Here is a 14588-nt window from a genome sequence, read left to right as displayed (position 1 = left end):
ATTTTTCAACTTTGATTTAGATTTGGGAGTAGGAAGACGGAGGAGGCCAATACAAATCAGTATTCGAATAAATGCTTTAATTTCTTTGGCATTGGTTTCCGTCCAATTTTTCAAGCGTGATTTAGATTTAGGAGTAGTTGACTTCAACACTTGTGTGAACCTGTTTGTTTCATTGACCATCATTTGCCAAATGTCATCCGTAATAAACAGTGAACATAAAGATGGGGCATAACGGCTAGATGGCAACTGAATAATAGTGGGCGGCCTAGAGTACGTGTGGTGTCACACTAAGCGAAGTGGTTGTTGCCGGTGTCCATTTCTCTAGAGATGGGCTGAGAGAAATGAGAGCATTGTATCTTGAATCATTCACCTCAGAATCATCAGTCAGGTCTGACTCTCCATTCGACATGCTGGCTGAGGTCTGTGATGGTTCGTAAACACTATCTTTGTCACTGATTTCGCTGTCCACTGCTGAACATCTGACACTGAAGCACTTGACTCATCTGCTGATGATCGCGAAGTTGCTGGTGCATTCTTCTGGCCCAAAACTAAGTTTATTTGTTTCCTCTGCATTGTGCTTTTTTTTTTCATCCGTAAGGGGCATGAGGATCTATCTATTAGACACGCTGAAAAGTTTGGGAGTAGCAAGAAAAATGCAGGTACTTATTCCAATGGCACGTATTTCAAAGACTGCGGCGAAAGTCTGCAAGAAACCCAACTGAGAAATGCGCCGCCACTCCACTCTCCGAAACAAACGTGCCACCCCATGTCCAATGCAATAAAAATATATATTAGTTGCAATTTCAAACCTCAGATGGCAACACAAGAGCGAGAATTCTTGCGTGTGGGTCACTGGTGAGTCACGCCACACACAGCATAAAAACGTTTTCGTTGAGTGCATCGTGGATTGCCAGTGGGTCATAGCATTTAACATCAGACAAGTAGTCTACTGGCTATCTATAATCTCACACAACAAAAATCGCACCTCTGAGTTAAAGTGTCATAATGTTATTGCAGCAGCAAGCAGATGAATGCCCGTAACTTTGCTGCTGCATAGGAGCACAGGCTGTGCTGTGATGGCACTCAGAGTGACACGTGACTTAGATTCAAGGCAGCATCACTTATTTGTTGAATCTGTTGCTGCAGTGAACTAATTAAAGTTTAGAGAAATAATGAAAAATACAACCCGAATGTCTGGGTGCTTTTGTTTTACTTCGCACTGTAGCAAGAGAGATGAATTTCCGTTTCGTCTCCTTTTCCCGACGTTTGCACGCGCGCAGAAAACGAAACTATACGTCATTGTCTACATGTGTTCCAGCATTGCGATCATGAATGCTCTTTTATCCTCTCGCGTTTGCCTCAGTGCTGGGGCACTGACTTATACCGCTAATCACGTGTTCTCGTGTAGAGCGCGCATTATCGTCCGCTACAGGAAACGAGACAAGCGCAACAGCTCGCGCGACACCGTCACCGGAAGTGTGCCGGTGACGGTGAAAAAAAGAAGACGGCCGGGTATACCCGCCGCGACCCCTCGGCTCCGGTATGGGAGAACGCAGTGAAGGAAATTTGCTTACACAGGCGAAACGGGGAATGTCGAGAGAGTGTTTATATAGGCGGCGATGCTCGCCTCCTGAAATCATGCGTTCGCGGCACTTCAATCATTCTCTATCTGCTGTTAATGAACCAATTTGAAAAATGCTTGCGGTAGAACACTTCTTAGAGGGCACGTAACAACTTTCAGTGTATAACCAAAATTTGTTATGTAGCCTGTGAGGGGCCCTTTAAAACAAACTCGGTAAAAATCGGGTGTACTGTGGGATGTTGTTACAGCTGCGTCGAGCTTCACAGCCCTCTACACAAGCATTGCTGTGAAGCCTGTGGCAGAAATAGAGTTTTATTAAATCAAAGGACTGCATAAAGCGCGCTCTCGTGTTGTGCTACGTAAATTAAATCATTCGTTTCCTGCCTGCACAAACGTTTGCATCTCGAGTGGATTTCAAGCACACCGTATAATAACGTGCAGTTCCGTCGTGCTTCGCAGCACTATACACAAGCACTGCCGTAAAGCTAGTGGCAAAAGTACGATGTCATGAAACCAGATCAATGCATATACCTCGCTATTTTGGTGCGCTGCGTGAATGGAAACATTGCTTGCCTGCCTGCACAAACGTTTGCATCTCGAGTTAATATCAAACAAATCATATAATATGTGCAGTTTCGTCGAGCGCTTCACCGCACTGCATGCAAGCATTGCCGTAAAGCCTGTAGTATAAATAGGGTTTCATGAAGTCAAATTAATGCGCAAACCTCGCACTTGTGGTGTGCAAGGTAAACAAAGAATTCGTTGCCATGTCTCCGCAGTAGTTGGTCACGTTGATTTGTGTGAGCATATTGGTTCATGTGCCCCATCTACCTCTGTGATGAGAAAATAAGCAAGAATATCAGCTGCTATGTGTCGATGCATATGCTTTTTATTACAAGGTGTAGGAGCAGTACATCTTACTGCATGAGTAAACCACTCATGGAAACAGTACGTTCCTTGAACATTGTTGCTATTTAATAGCCTAGGAAGCGCACTATATTGGAAGTTGCAATTTTTTTTCTGTTCGCAAAATTCAATAACTCGATGCTTTTTCTAAAAGCAAAAAATTATAAATTTCGCAATGATACGTATGCTGCGTCAGTAAGTTAAGTAGGCAGCACATAATTAGGCTAAACCAGAGGAATATCCGCAGGTATTTATAAAAATGTACAAAGTATCTAAAAAATTTTTTCTCAAATGTTTTCAGTGTGGAGTAAGGAGTTGCATGTGCGTCCAGCGCTGATTTCCAGCGCTTAATTTTTGTTGAACCTTGATGTAACAAAGACGTAACACTCAGCACTCTATTTTGTTACATCATTTTTTTTTTACAATGGAACACTGCATTCTACTATACGTGCCGCTCATGCGCCCCAAAATTTTGGCCCCTCTAAGGAAGTCACTGTTCTCTAAGTTTCGCCCGAAACTTAGATATCGCTACTTCCAATTGACACTCGTGAAACCAGCAGCCACGTCGGCTTGCCGCCTTTACACCGGCCGCAAATTACTTTTAAAAAATGTGGCACGCGCGGGCCGTGTATATGCACTCTGCTGCGCGCGGACAGCCATATGCACGGGCACGGCCAGGCAAGAGACGTCGCGCGCTCTCTGACCCTAGCGCGCACTTGATCACGGGACGTGGACAGCGCGCATAAAGCTGCCATCCTTCTCGGCTCACAATCGCACCCTTTCATTCGCGCAAGTGTCGTAGCTGAATTTCGAAAGTACACGGACCATATATATGTTGGCAAAATAATCGGAACTCACTATTTAGACTCGCCAAAATTATAATTAGCTGCTCACTTGAACTCATAAGAATATACTACTCAGCCGAGCTCACTCGGGCTCAAACTCGCCAAAATACTGCTCAGCTGGGCTCACTCAGACTCATGGGATGATCTCAGGGAGTTGACTCATCAGTGAGTTTGCCAGCGTATGATGTGTGCTGAACCACAAACCTGGCTTTCTTGAATAAAAACAGTTGGTTGCTGCAGCATATGGATGCACATAAGTGTAATTCAGAGAGCGCGGCATTGTAAAGGCTGCCACAGTTACCATGCCATGCTGCAGCTCATTTCAATCATGTCAAATGCAATACCCCTGCCAGCTTTTAGTCAGTCGATCAAATGTGATTGCTATTTATCTCATCACGACACCTCATTTTCCTGCCTAAGGCTTTGGGTGAATTTTCCTTGGCATCCATTTTGTTACTCTAACAGGTTACCAGTTATCTGTTGCCTATACGAAATTTGAAGTTGTGCACATGTCATGTGGACTCCATGCCAAACTCGTAGTACTGCATGCGTTTTTGCAGTTAGGTCTAGAGTTACAGAATCGCATGTGGGAGTTACTTTAGTTAGCAGCTGTAGCTTTGGAACAAACACGTGCATGAGAGTGTGCTTAAGTGTTACCTGTCAAGACTGGGAGCACCAAGGCAACTTGTGCAGTAAAGGCATGGGCAGTACGAGCCCACAGATTTTACTAAGTGTGGCTGAGGTGATGCGTCTAGATTTCACTATGAAGAGAGCCAAATAAAAGGTTGCCTATCCATCATACCTATTCTGGAGCCTTTTCTTGAGCTTTTCTAAAACATTAAGCTCAGCGTGTACACTTTATCACAGCATAATTATTACATGTGATATAAAACATTGTATTGTGCAATTTCTCCAACTCTTCGTGAAGGCATCTATCCATACATTAAACAGGAATAGGCTCAATGTTGACATATCTCCACAGTAGGATCTCCAGGACCTCGTACTGTCACAATGCATCACAGACATTATTTAAGTGAACTCCAGAAGTGAAGCTCTTCGTTAACATTGGCTAAAATTGTATTTTTATATAGCAAAGTGATCATGCATAAATCTGTATGTCATGACAGAACACTTTGTTTCTCACGGACTTTAGTTTACAATTGTTTTCAAGATCAGGAAAATTGTGCAGTGTGCTAGTTGGTTCAACATACTTAACACTGTTGTGCGGAGTGACGAAGGGACAGGACTTGAGCGAGAAAACAATAGACACCTGAGCACAAACTATCAACTGGTGATTATCACAAGGCAATGATTCTGCTGAAAAGTAGGAACCAAAGGAAAAGACAAGTCGTGGAAGCATACAACTTCAAGGTGGACCCACAAGGCTCATGTGTCAGCCCGCCGTCTATTTCACTCAGCAATAAAGAGATTAGCATAATCACTGACAATAGAGGGTGTAGGTAGACCGGGAAGAGGACTCCTGTGCATGCGTGTAGGCTTTACGTACGCTTCACTTGCAGAAAAATAAACCAGTTCATAGTTTGCGCTCAGGTGTCATGTGTTGTTTTCTCGCTCAAATCCTGACCCTTCATCGCTCTGCGCAACAGTGTTAAGTTTTCAGGTTGTTCACTATGTGATGTAGGAAGGGTAAAATTGATGGGAAATCCCAATATTCTCGGGCATATCGCGAAAAATATGGCCCAAGTCAAGTGTCATTTTAGGCTTCACTGTCCCCTTATATAGGGCAAATAGTAATAGTTTGAATTCTATGGACGCTGGTTGCTTTTTCTGACTTAACCTAGGCAGTGCTCAGCTCTCAGTTGAAAGGAACAGGTAAACAGGAGGACTTGCCACATAAGCAGAAGGTAGCACTCCAGACTTAAGCTTAATATACTGCGTGCTTCCACAGCCCTAGGGGGCTAGTCTGTAAGTGTTGACTAAGTGGACTGTCCATTCCAGTACACGCTGAATGAATAGAGCACGAGAGCCCATGGTGATGATTGCCACTTGCTCTACCAGCTTATAGCTCTACCTAATCAGTGTGTGCTGAAACAGTCCACTTAGTGGATTCTTACAGAATCCTTCCCTAGACTGATGTTTATGTTGGTAGGTTGCAAGTATTGCACTTTCTTTCCTTTGATGTGGGCCGTTCCCACATATGGATGCAATTTAACATATTGTATTCATATTGCCTTTGGTCTATACATATCTAATTCATGCTTATAACCAGGCCTACAAGCTCTTGTCCTGCATATTTATATAGCCTTCTCATTGGAGAATGGAGTCATTTTCCATTATACCTTCAAGCACTTGAAGTAGACACTGCAATAACCCCAAGGGAGGGGGGACAGTAACGCAAAAACCTTACTGGGCTTGTGGTGCTGCTGAAGGATGCACACATACCATTTATGCTAAAATTCCCAGCAGACATTCCAAAGTTTGTACGAGTTCGACTTTAGCTGGCTAAACTGAATGATTCATATTGAAGGCAATTCTTGCAACATTTGGTCAAACTGAATGAAACTGGACAGCACAATTAGCTGTGTTCATCTACCATTTATACGACTGCTGCCCCGAGCATTTTGCCTGTTACTTTGCCTTTCGTTTCTGTACTATCAAGTTCAAGTACACATGTACTTTATCACTGTACAAGTAGAATGGCTTCAAGGCTTTTCCTGGGCATTCAACAGTCACTATTTATTCCTATAAACCTTCCTGCATGTGAAGGCAAAAGAAACTTATTAATTCATGCTGGAAGTATAAAAAGACAGGTATTTGCACAGAAAATGTTTATTTTGAGCACCGAGGTTCTTGCTGATGTAGATATGGTGCTGGCTCCCTCCTTGCCCGAAGCATGTGCTTGCTGTACACAGCACCAGATGATGGCTTCCTAGGTCAAAAGATCAAAGTGAAATAAGAGGCATTTTGTTTTAGCCCCGGAAAGAAAAAGCAGGATTGAGACATTAACATGTATAAAAAATACTTGCCTAAAGAAAAATTAATACACAAGCAAATTCACTAAAGAGGTTCACTTTCAAGAGCGAAAGTATGGTTACGATGAAAATTACAAGGAAGCTTCACTGCTCATTGAGGTTTCGGTTCAGTAGTTGTTGAGCCACGAGGGTTAGCATGCTACATCTTGCATATTATGTTTTGTAGAACAATATTGCACTTTGAACAATGTAGTGCCTATTTAAATGAACTGACAAGGAACGCTGAAACTCCAGGCTAGTTTGGTCTGCACAAGATATGATACAGACACTGTACTGCATTCATTTAGTGTTTTTGTCACTGATCTCGTGCACGAAGGTCATTCACACCTATCCTACATGAAATGCAGTTACTTCTTTGAAGCTTCATCTAGTCCTTGAATTTGCTGCATGCTTATGTCTAAGGGAGTTCGTTTGGTTCCTGTTAATGTAGTACATCTAAGCAACTGTTATCAAATGCCCATAGTGTTCCCTTGCATGTACAAAACATTTTTGGCCCTTTCAATACACAATACTCATTACATTTGACACTTGGGACTCGTGCAAGGCGCCATTTAGTATTATATGCTTGTCCACATCTGATAATACTTTCATAGCTGGGTCATTCCCATGCCAAATGCCTTGGTTATTACTGTGACCATCTCACACTTTTCCTTTAGAATCTTCTTGTCCACTTTTAAGGAAGCACCCCACGACACAATGTCTCCATCCTAGTGGTGCTATGGAGTTAACTTATGTGCTAGTTGTAGCAGATGACGTCAAATGAAGGCCACTGAAGATAAAACTCTCTGCGACAATTCCTTTTACACAAAAAATGCAAACAATACAGAATAGTCAAAATGTAGTTATCTGGCAAGACTGCCTGCATCCATCATCTTTGGCGCAATTCTGAGGTGGCTCCATGTTACAAGACGCTTGGCGATTATTGCCATGTGACTGTTTGGGACTCTATAAAACACAATTGCCTTACTCCGGCCTTTCTCTTTGTGCAGCGGCCAAGGTTATTATTCGTCCAATCGCACCGTGTCCTGTTCGTGTGTCCATAGACTAAATTCTTCACCACATTGTTTTTGCGGTATTTCTGTGAGTGACCCATGAACTCATCTTGGGGTGGGACTTCTTATCTTTGGCGTTTGCTTCTATCTCTTGTCGTCAGCACCTCACACAACTGGATGATGCCACTGGCAATTCTCTTCCTAACCACGAAGAATGCATTCGTCTCGTCACCTCTTCCGATTACGTTCTTTGGCCACCTAGAGAAAAGATTATAGGTGTCAACTCCTGTAACATTGTGGATGGCGGCGTATTCATTCTACCCTATGACCATACCCTATCTCGAGCAATTCTGATTACCCCTGGCCTTATTCGCTTCTCTGAGGGGTCTGCATTGCTTACTGCAATAAACCAAATCGAACCCCAACTGTTGCCTCGTGGATCAACTGTCACTTGAGCTGTTGACACTCATGTCGTTGCAATTGTCACGAAGACAGCTCAGTGTGTTCTTGCGTCTGTTACCATGCGCTGAACAAAATCGTGCGCAAAGATGTTCACCCCGTGTCACGGATGGATGATGCACTAGATTCACTCCATGGTGCTGAGTATTTTTCTAGCCTTGACTTTAGACCAGGCTACTGGCAAATACCGATGTCCAAATCCGACAAAGCAAAAACGACATTTGCTACCCCTGATGGGCTCTACGAGTTCAGTGCGATGCCTTTTGGACTCTGCAATGTGCCTGCCACATTCGAACGCATGATCGATAAGTCTTGTGCGGCTTGAAATGGAAAACCTGTCTGTGCTATCTCGACGACATTGTGTTTTCAACCATGTTCTCACAACATTTGCAACATCTTGATGAAGTCCTTGCCTGTCTTGCAAATGCTGGTTTGCAGCTCAACACGCGCGCGCCCACACACACACACACACACACACACACACACACACACACACACACACACACACACACACACACACACACACACACACACACACACACACACACACACACACACACACACACACATGCAGTTTGGCCAGCAAGGCCATCAAAGTTCTGGGGCACATAGTCTGCAAAGAAGGTATTCGTCCGGACCCCGAGAAGCTTACTGCCATCCTCGAATTTTGTGTCCACTGCGTCAAAAAGACATGCACAGTTTTCTTGGACTTGCTTCTTCCGGCACTTCATATGCAACTTCGCTACACTTACGTCCCCGCTCCATCAACTCCTCCCCAGTAATGCACCCTTTGTTTCGTCCGACGAATGTGAACATGCTTTCCTGCTTTTGCAACATGCCCTGACGTCAGACCCAGTACTGCGCCACTTTGATCCAACCGCGCCCACCATCTTTCACACCGACGCTAGCAGTCAGTCTCGGGGCCATTCTACTACAATGCGACAACACATTCCGCGAACGAGTAATTGCTTAGGCTAGTCGTGCATTAACCAGTGCAGAAAATTACTACACCATAACCAAGCAGGAGTGCTTTGCTGTTGGGCCGTGCAAAAATGTCACCCATGTCTTCATGGCCGCCATTTCACAGTTGTTACCGACCATAACACACTGTGCTGGCTTTCATCGCTAAAGAATTTATCAGGTCACCTGGGTTGCTGTGTGCTTCACCTACAGGAGTACGATTTCAATGTCACCTACAGGGCTGCAAAGAAGCATCAAGACACCAATGCTCTCTCTTGCTACCCTCTGCCGAATCATGACGATTCACCATAACCTCTCCGCGATTGTGTACGTCCTGAGTCCTCTTCATCGGCTTTACCCATTGTAGCCCTCGAATGGCTAAGACACAACAGCCCATCTGTCCTTGCGTCCCACTAACGCATCGACCCATACTGCTGAACTATTCTCCAACGCATGGAAGATTCTTCGTCACCTCCAAACGCCCGACTTCGTCGACAACTTAATCAATTCGAGCTGCACAATGGGGTTTTACATCGCATCATTTATCACATCGATGGCAACAAACGGGTCCCGGTCATACCATGTTCTCTGCAATGTGAGGTGCTTGAAGCCTTTCACGATCATGCGACGACTGGTCCTCTAGGCTACCACAAGACTTACAACAGAATATGAAGTTGCTGCTCCTGGCCTGGCCCATCTTCAGCCGTTGCGAAGTATGTTGCACCCTGCGTTCATTGTCAAAGCAAACCCAACAGCTCCTTCTGGCTCTTTACAACCTCTGCCTTGTCCCGCTTCGCCTTTTGAAGTAGTTGGAATAGACTTGCACGGTCCTCTTCCCATGACCTCACATGGAAATCGTTGGATTGCAACGGCCATAGACCATCCAACACGCTATGCGGAGACAGCATCTCTACCATCCTGGACTGCTGCTGAAGTCGCCGATTTCTTTCTACACAACATTATCTTACACCGCAGCGCTCCGCGCGTTCTCCTCAGTGACCGCAGCAGTCTTCCTCTCTTCTATCCTTACCGAAGTTCTGTGCGCCTCTAACACAATTCGCAAGACGACTTCCAGTTACCATCCGCAGACCAACAGCTTGATGATTGCGATGTACAGTCACGTGCAATATGAATTGCAACACCGGTGCCCGTGGTCGAAGGGGTTCCAAGGCTGTACGGCTGTGCAGACACATGGTAAGTTCCAGACCGAAACACAGCTTCAATTAGTGGTGTCTATTAAACTGCTATTTCGAATGTCAGAGCTGCTGCGCAGCCGTGGAGCCCCTTCAACAACGAACAAGAGTGTTGCAAGTCATATTGCATGCGACTGTACATCTACCCTGGCCACACGAACGGGGATGCAATCCTGTCGTTCATGACATTCGCCTATAACATGGCTACGCAACGTACCACTGGATTTTAACATTTTTTCTTCATCTATGGCTGTTCACCAAGTTTCATTCTTGATGTATCATTCCTTTCGACTCCTGTACCCCCATCAGTTCCTTTCTTGGAACAGTTTGTGTCTCGCCTCGCAGAGTGCAGACGCCTTGCCCCGCTTAACACCGACGTCTCCCAGGACGCTCGCAAGTTTCGTTACGACTCGACCCACTGTGCTGTAACTTTTTCTCCTGGTGACAAAGTTCTTTGGACTCCTGTGTGCGTTCCTGGCTTATGCAAAAAATTTTGCAACACTTCTTGCTTATGCAACACTTCTTGAATGCCCACACCACCGTATCATCGGGCAGCGAGCACAACCTGCGACACCCATGTGGCCACAGTGATGAGAGGCGGCCTGCGCAGCTGGCCGGTTGGGGTCATCAGGTTGTCGCCGGCCATCCACTGATTATATTGTTCACGGACACGGTCTTTAACAGGCTTGTTGAGCACGACGTCCAGTGGCTGAAGTGTTGACGTCATGCCTCCCGGAATGACGGCGAGTTCCGTCCTCCCGTCGCGGAGTGCCAGCTTCAATCCTGCGGTCAAGTGCCCGCGAAAGGCATCCAAGACGAGCATGCTCGAACACCGCAAGAGTGCCCCTGGTTGCCGATTCCAGACGGTCTTAATCCAATTGAGCATGAGGGCCTCGTCCATATAGCCCTTTTCATTCACGCGAACGACATCCCGTGGGAAAGCCTCTTTCGGCAGCGTCTTCCTCTTGAATATTATGTATGGGGGCAGCTTTCTGCCATCTGCAGTACACGCGAGCATCACCGTGAATGCTCGTTCCCCGTAGAAAGAAGCTCGACTTCTTTTGTGCTGCGTTCGCACACTGTGGTGAGCGACGGCATGTCGAACCACACCGGCATTTCATCAGCGTTGCCGATCTGTACCAACATGTAGCCATGCTGCTGCCGGAGACGGATAACATAGCGCTGGAATTCGACCAACTTGTCCTCGTATGCCTCTGGCTGCTTCTGCCAGATTGATTTGCGCTGTCGAAGTGCGAATCCGTTGCGTTGCATGAAGCGACGAACCCAATAAATGGAGCCCTTGAATTGTTCCTTGGGCAGTCCGGATTCTCGGGCGATCTCAATAGCTTTGATGCAGATGAGTTCTGCTGTGACTGGCAAAGATCTGGCACGATGCTCGCGGACAAAATCCGCCACCCTGTCTTTGAGCTCCGGGTGCACTGCGCCATAGAATAAAGAACTTCGTCAGAATAAAGAACCGCGCAGCGCCCGCGAGTTGGGCCGCATCGGTCACCAAGGGGGCGATAACAATGTGGATGCCGAAAGGTCTGCGCTCCTACATGCTGCCAGACGACTATTCATGCTGTGCCAAGGGCCGGTATGTAAGTCAAGGGGTGAACTTTTAGTAATATTTTTGGGAAAAAACCTCAACCTATATTCCGCACTATACGGTACTCGCACTGCTGGAGACATATGCCGTGGCCGAGAACCTACGGCTTCCCGACTACTCGGGTGCCACCACCTGTGCCACACGCAGTTGCACTGCGGCAACCTGCCTAGATGGAGTCCATAAGCCAGGAAAGCCACGCACGGCAATCTATGTCCGCAGCACCCTGGCGCGTGCTGTTCTACCTGTTGCTGACATCGCCGGTGGCCCCTTGGAGTCATGCGCCGTTGTGGTACGCCTTGGCAGCCAGGACACGGCTGTGGCGAGCATCTGCATCCGTCCAGGAAAGCGGTGGGATCCCTCCAGCCTCATCCAGCTGGCTGTTCGCCTTGGTGGGCATGCAGTCCTGTGCAGTGACTTCAACGCACACCACACGGATTGGGGAAGCCGCAGCTGCACCCGCTGAGGCAAAGGCCTCACAGATGCCATCAGCTGAGCTGGCCTGCTGACCTTGGAACACCAGGGAGCCCACCTACGTCTACCGCAGAGCTCGCACGGCCATTGACCTCTCCCTCAACACTGAGCAGTGCTCCTACTCCTGGGCCACAACTTCGGACAAATGGGGGTCTGACCACTTCCCTATTGTGATCAGCCCCAGGTCTGGGAGAAGGCCTAGGTCAAGAACTTACGTCACAGACTGGTCCCTGTTCCGGAAGCACTGCAGCAAGTTGGACGATGGCCGTGACTTCCTGAGCGCCATCGTGGATTGTGCTCAGGCTGCCACCGTTCAGTGCTCTACCCAACCAGATACCCCCGCTCCGGACCTCCACCTGCTCAACATTCGTGCCTCCAGGCGCCGTATGGAGCGTGGAGCAATCTGGACGGGCAAGGCAGAGCATTGGACCGAGTACAGACGTGCAGATGCCTGCTGCAGACGCCAAGCCCGGCGCAGGAGGAGCCTCTGCTCTGCCATCGAGGGCAGGTCCAGGGGACCCCTGGCTTGGAGACTGCTCAAATCCCTCACCAGCAGGAGAGGAAGCCTACAACCTGTCCTCGCCGTGGCCATCACGCTGAGAATCAGCGAAGAGGCCCTTGCGGAGCTCCTCGCCAACCAGTTTGCACTGGCTGTACCACGCACTGCAGCCATCCTGAAGGTAGGGCAGCCTTCCGTCAGCCTGCCTAGCTGCCTGCACAACCACCACACAGGGTCTTTGCTTCTGTAAACGGCCTGTCATCCAGTCTTGGGAGCCTGGCCTCACAGTTCATTGGCCCAGAAAGCAGTCCGAGCGCTTTTTCGCTGCCTGAGGGCAACAGACTTGAGTGCCCGACTATAGACATCCTACACTTAAGTTCTCTCTCTTCCTCTTTCACTCCCCATTCCCCTCCCCACGTGTAGGGTAGCAAACTGGTCTCAGCCTGGTTAACCTCCCTGCCTTTCCGTCTTCCCTTCTCTCTCACCACCCAGGGTGGCCACCGAGCCAGGTTATGGCTATCTACCAGGACCCGCTGACGCTGCACGAGCTCCAAGCATCGCAGTGCACCAGGAGCCCAGTGCACCAGGAACCCAAATGCTTCGCAACCTGGCCGCCAGCGAGCAGCTGCACCTGCTTGACTGCTTAAACATCTGGCAGTCAGGGCAGGTGCAGGAGTCATGGCGCACAGCCTACGTGGCCCCCATCCTGAAGGCCGGCTGAAAAACGTGAGCTCCTATCGGCCAGTCTCACTCACCTCTGCTGCTTGCAAGCTGATGGAGGCCATTGCTTTCTGGCCGATGAGCAGATAGGCTTCCGGCGGAGCTGATGCAGTGCGGACTCCATCGTGGACGTGGTATCCACGCTGGAAGAGGCCAAGGCCTGCGGTGACGCCGTGCTCCTGGTGCTTATCGGCATGAAGGGGGCCTTTGACGGCCTGCCCTATCCAGTCGTTCAGCAGGCCCTGGACCTATTTGGTAGAGGGCGTTCCACAAGGATCAGTGGTGAGCCCTTTCCTGTTCAACCTGGCCCGACTGCCTGCTGTCCTGCAGACTGACCCCCACAACCACGTGAATACCTCCATCAACGCGGACCACATCGCCCTATGTGTGCGAAATCCACCACACAGCCACAGCAGTGCGCGCTCGGCTCTGCAAAGAGCCTTCGACACCGCCGCTGCTTACCTGAGCTGCATTGGCCTTGCCATCTCGGCAAGGAAGACGGAGGCCATGCTGCTCCACCCAAGAGCAACCGCCCGCTGCACAGCTGCAACTGGAAGGCGACCTTGAAGCCCAGCAGTGACGTACCCGGGGCTACACATTCATCACCGGCTGACCTGGCTGCCTGCTGTCAAGACCCTGCATGTCCAGGTCCTCCGGGTCCACAAGGCAGTCTCCCAGCTTGTTGCCCGAGGACAGAGCTGCACCACTAGGTGGGCTCTGCGGCTGTACCATGCAGTAGCCACCTCACGCCTGCGGTACGTCCTCCCACTCGTGGCACTACCACGTGCCCGTCTCAAGAAGCTGGAGCTGCAGCATAGGGCCGAGATTAGGTTCTGCCTGGGCGCTCCCTGCAGCTCTGAAATCGCTGCAACCTTGGCCGAGGCAGGAGCATGGTCCCCATCACTCCTGTCACAGCCCACATTCTACAATCAGCCACAGCTGTGCACATCGCTGAATGACACTGCGTTCAGGAATATCGGTCACATACCGACCGCACACACAACCCCCATCACACCTGCACTGAGCATTACGCTGCGGAGAAAGCTTATCAGTGAATGGCTACTGACAGCGCAGCGAAATTTTGGTTCTAAAGCAATTTTTCCCGACCGTGCAATGAGGCCGCAATGCGAGACCGCAACGAGGCCGCAATTTGGTGACTTCATTCACTACCGCCGTTAGCCGGCAGATCTGAACCATGCATCAGGAATGTGCATTTCCATTGGGGAACAATAGAAACTCTTATTTAGGCTAAACAAGCGCGCGTACGTACGTACTTACATGCCGCACTCGGGACATCTGCCATTCAAATATTCTGCCATGTAGCAGCACCGTAACCAAGTGATGTTACTGTTACGTGCT

At 48.4% G+C, this 14588-nt stretch overlaps 1 long non-coding RNA gene across 3 annotated transcripts; it reads right to left on the bottom strand.

Annotated features, from left to right (window-relative positions):
* Nucleotides 1-5982: 5982 nt before the first annotated feature.
* LOC139056180 (uncharacterized) lies at nt 5983-14501 on the bottom strand. Of its 3 annotated transcripts, XR_011512200.1 has the most exons (4): nt 13692-14501; nt 13265-13560; nt 7294-7576; nt 5983-6223 (listed from the first exon to the last, which is right to left on the bottom strand). It is a non-coding gene; the product is annotated as an uncharacterized lncRNA (long non-coding RNA). The 3 variants fall into 3 exon arrangements; XR_011512201.1 differs by lacking the exon at nt 7294-7576 and having other exon boundaries at nt 5989-6223; nt 13265-13553; XR_011512199.1 differs by lacking the exon at nt 7294-7576 and having other exon boundaries at nt 6021-6223.
* Between the last annotated feature and the right edge of the window lie 87 nt (nt 14502-14588).

Source organism: Dermacentor albipictus, chromosome 2 (assembly GCF_038994185.2).
Source record: "Dermacentor albipictus isolate Rhodes 1998 colony chromosome 2, USDA_Dalb.pri_finalv2, whole genome shotgun sequence".
Classification (NCBI taxonomy): domain Eukaryota; kingdom Metazoa; phylum Arthropoda; class Arachnida; order Ixodida; family Ixodidae; genus Dermacentor; species Dermacentor albipictus.
Note: the sequence above shows the minus strand (reverse complement) of the source record. Positions and strands in the feature narration are given on the sequence as shown.